Raw genomic sequence first — 4,924 nt, forward strand, 5'->3', positions numbered from 1 at the left:
CAGGATGATAAAATCTGCAGGGAAAATAAAATTCCCAATCTATAGCAAGAAGTCCTCAATTACCCCCTCAGGATAGACATAAGATCTGTCAGCTAACTGTAGCAGTACCGTGGTGGGTCTCGGAGCTCCTAATCCCAATTGTTTCAACACTGACAACGGCATCAGATTGATACTTGAGCCCAAATCACACAAGGCTCTACCCACATCAATTTCACGAATCCTCATGGGGATAGTAAAACTACCCGGATCCTTAATCTTTTCTGGAAGCTTATGTTGAATCCTGGAAGTGCACTCCTCAGTAAGTGCGCCGGTCTCAAATTCAGTTAACCTTCTCTTATTTGCCACTATATCCTTAATATATTTTGCATATTTTGGGACCTCACGGAGCATGTCCACCAAAGAGATGTTCAAGTGTATCTGCTTCAGCATATCTAAAAATTTGTGAAATATGTGGTCATCATTCTTCTTTCTCAGTCTTTGAGGAAAAGGAGGTAGCACCCTCTCTGATATTTGCTCAGACTCTGTTTTGTTTCTCTCATCTACCTCTACAGGTTTTGGCACTCTTTCTTCTTCGAGCCCAGACTGCTCCTTTTTCTTCTTAGGCACTTCTACTAACACTCTCCCATTTCTCGACATCACTGCATTGACTTGAGGATTTTTCTCTGTATCACTTGGGAGAGCTCCATCAGGTCTAATATTCTGATTGTTAGCCATTTGCCCAACCTTCCTCTCTAAATTTCTGAACTCTGTGCACAATTGTTGATTCTCAGCCATAACTTTTTTGATTGTCTAGCAAGAGCTTTTTCATCATATCAGTCAAACTCTCTTCTGGTTGCTGTGGAGATTAAGGTGGATGATTATAATTCGTTTGAGGCCTGATGTTCTAATTTCCACCCCAAGAGAAGTTAGGATGATTCCTCCAGTTCGGATTGTATGTGTTACCATATTGAGCATTTTGAGTCATTGGCCCTCTAGCTTGTTGCCCCACGTACTAAATGGATTCAGGATTCACGAGGCATATGTCACTTGTGTGACCTTCACCACATAACTCGTAGCAAGTAGACATCTGTTGCACATGCTGCATCTGTTGTGCTTGGTGCATTGTCATATTATTCATCTGATTTGCTAATCTTGCTATATATGCCCGCATGGCTTAGAAATCATCAAGCTCGATCACACCTGCTGTCTTTTGTTTAATTGCTCATCGTGGTTCCCTATATACTTTCCAATTATTATCATTAGCAGTGAAATAGTTTAGTAGGATCTGGATCTCACTATACGGTCTTGCCATGCAACTACCCTCACATGCTGAGTCTAGATTCATCTTTGATGCCTCGTCCAACCCATCAACGAAAGAGTGACCTATCACCTCATCAGTCTGACAATGATGTGGGCAGTCTCTGAGTAGCTTTTTGTATCTTTCCCAAGCTTGACGAAGAGTCTCGCCATCTCGTTGTTGAAACCCAAGAATCTAACTCCTCAACGACTTTGTCTTCTTAGTGGGAAAATCTTGATTAAGAATTTCCTTACTAGATCATCCCAATTTGTGGTTTGAGTTCGCGGGGTCCTTTTGCAACCATTCCTTAGAGTCCTCTAGCAGTGAAAAGGGAAACAGTGTCAGCCTGACATAGTCCTTGGAAACGTTCGGATAATTGCAAGTGTATGTAATTTCCAGGAAGTTCTGAATGTGCCTCTGCGGGTCTTCATGAGATAGATCCACATATTGCCCTGTGGATTGAATCAGTAGTTGTACCATGTACTGTTTGAGTTCAAAGTGACCCATGATCTCAGCTTCACAATTTCCTGAGTCATATTAGCAAGATTGGGCCTTGCAGCTTCTATCACCGGACGCCCTTCATTACCTGCCATCTCTATTGGCTGTGGTTGAACTACGATGTCCAACTCTCTTTCAATTATAGTTCTAGCTTCAAATTCCCTCCTCACTCAATGAAGTGTTCGTTCGATCTCAGGATCAAGAGGAAGGATATTGTTTGTGCTTCCACTCCTCCGCACTCAAGAGAAGATCATGCGTTATCATAAATTAAGCAAACTAAAGATTAAAAATTGAACAAATAACGAATAAAATCTTAACTTAGATAAACAATCAATAACTAAGTCCCCGGCAACGGCGCCAAAAACTTATTGGTTCCCCAAGTACACGCAAGTATGCGTGGCCGTTAAGTAATAAAGTGACTTGAAAGTCGGATGTCGAACCCACAGAGACTTATACCAATTGTCAACTAAGCAAAAAAATCAATTAATTGTCCAAGATATTTAAGAGTGATGTTTTTCTATTAAGCTACTATTGCGAAAATTAAACAAGTAACAACTAATTTATCAAGAATGCAAATGTGTATGATGAGATTTTAATTTAGAGGTGGTGAAAATTCCAGGGTTGTGGTTGGTTTATCAATCCTATTAAGTTCAATAATCACATTCGTTAATACAGATTATCTATGGTTGCTAATTAACCGGATCGTTTATATGAATAGCATGTTCCCACAATACTACTCGTCTACCCACACTATATCAATCATATATTCCTATGGTATTAAGTATATCATGAACGAATATAATATGGTATTCAATTAAGCAAGACTGTTAGGTATATTCCTATCCTAACCGCGAAATCGTCCCCCGAGCCACGGGTTCAAAAACAAGCTCTCTCTAATTCTACTCTAATCTAAACATGACTTTCCTAAACATAGCATAGATAGTAGGGTGAATTGGTAGCTACAACAATTCACAAGTTAAAACTAGAATTAAAGAAACAACCACAAGATGATAATCCGAATTAACGAAGATGTAATTAATAAACGTTAATAATCATGTCAACCACAACCCTAGAACTAGAGTGCTTAGCCACTCATGTTCGTAGTGATAATTTTTTAAGTATTTTGCATAAACAAATTACAAACAAAAGATAAAGGAATGAAGAACTCGATAATTTTCTCCTCCAAAAGTTGTTCCATGTGACATTCTTGCCTCCAGTCGCAAAAACTCCTCTAAAAATGGTGTTTAATGACTATTTTTATGTGTAAGGAAAAGGCCTAGACGAAATAACCAAGTCCAAAACCAAAAAGGATACAAAATAGGCTTTAAAACCCGGAACACCCTCGCTACAGGCGTCGCGGCGCGAGGCAAAACGCGAACTTCATCTCGATGTAGCCCGTGCGACGCAAGCTCTATTGCGCGCTTTAATCCTCGCCTCGCCTGCATTATCTAACATGGCATCCACAAGATCAGTAATTGTACTAACTCACCCCCCTCCTGTGTGTGCAGCTCAGGTTCAACAGAGGCTGGTCCCTCCAACTGCAGAATAGTATTCCCTTCAGATAAATTTACCTCAGGTACTTCAATAGTGGTTGTTGGTAATATCAATTTGCTGGTTGAATAGAACAAGGTGTTGTGTCACATTCTCCCGTTGCAATTTCATTAGAATTTAGCATAGTAGTCGATTCAGGTACCAACGACATGGACATTGAAGATTCATACAACCGATCCCAACTTTCTAGGAATTGAAGCATAATTGTTGTTATTGTAGTCGATTGATCAGGTACCAATTGCACCTGATTGTTCCCCATACCATAACCCCTGCAACCAGTTAGTAATTCAAGAAAACTTGTAGCCTTGACTTCAGATTCCAGAAATGCAATATTATGCTCCTCATTAACAGCAAAAGAACAACCTTCTTCTTCTTGATCTTGTGTCTGGATCTTCTCAAATAGTGTGTCACAACCCATATTTTCATCCAATCTAACCATTATTTCAGGCACATTAAATTCTTGCATCGCGTTCTCAAAGTCAGCGATCATAGATTCTTGAATTTGAGAAAAAGTAGTTAGCCCCAACGACGAACCATTCTCTACACCAGTAGCCTCGTGACTTTGCACCTTAGATTCCTCCATTGGTTCTTCAACATAGTAGATAAGAGTGATCATCTCAGTATATTCTTGATCCATCAAAGTCTTAACCGAATTTATCCCAACAGTTTCCACCATTAATGGTTCAACAGATTCTACTATTGCTTTCTCAACAAAATAGTCTTGATCCATCAATGGCTGATCAACATAATTATTTATATCAGAAGTCACCTCAGTATCCACCTTCTCTAGTTCAGAACATGACTCCATTGTAGTTGTCACATCTCGGACTGGCCTGTGGGACCCACGTCTCGGAATCCGGCGAAAGTTATGAAATATGAACGCTCTTTCAACTACGAGTCTAACCATACTATTTTTACAAAAATCCGGCATCAACTTGACCTCCAAATCTCAAATTCTCATTTTGAAATCCCTAGGCCCAAATCTTCTAATTTCACCTCAAAAACATGTAATCTATTCGAAATATTCAATGATAATCCAATATAATTAACTAACAATGATCACATGGGACTTACCTCAAGTTTCCCCGTGAATTCTTTCTGAAAAATTGCCCAAAACCGTGTTGAAAATGTCCAAATGACAAAAATATCGGAACCACTCTGTTTTTGTAATCTGGTCAGTGCTTTCGCACCTGCGGACAAAATTCTCGCACCTGCGGTCCCGCATCTGTGGTGAAATACCGCATCTGCGGAAATTGCTCAGCCCAGCTGCCTTCGCTTCTGCGAGCTTTAGACCGTACCTGCGCCTTCGCAGGTGCGAAAATTTCATCGCACCTGCGTACCTGCCCGCATCTGCAGCTCCAACTGGGCAGCCCTTCGTCCGCTTCTGCGAGCCACATCTCGCTTCTGCGAGTCCGCACCTGCGGTCAGTCCCACCGCAGGTGCGATAACACCAGAAGCTACAAATTTCAGAATTTGCCTAAGTCCAAAAATTGATCCGATTTCGATCCGGATCGCACTCGGGGTACTCGGGACCCCGTCCGAAAATACCAACAAGTCCTAAAACATCATACGAACTTAGTCGAGCCTTCAAATCACATC

This window comes from Nicotiana tabacum, unplaced genomic scaffold (genome assembly GCF_000715075.1).
Source record: "Nicotiana tabacum cultivar K326 unplaced genomic scaffold, ASM71507v2 Un00123, whole genome shotgun sequence".
Lineage (NCBI taxonomy): Eukaryota > Viridiplantae > Streptophyta > Magnoliopsida > Solanales > Solanaceae > Nicotiana > Nicotiana tabacum.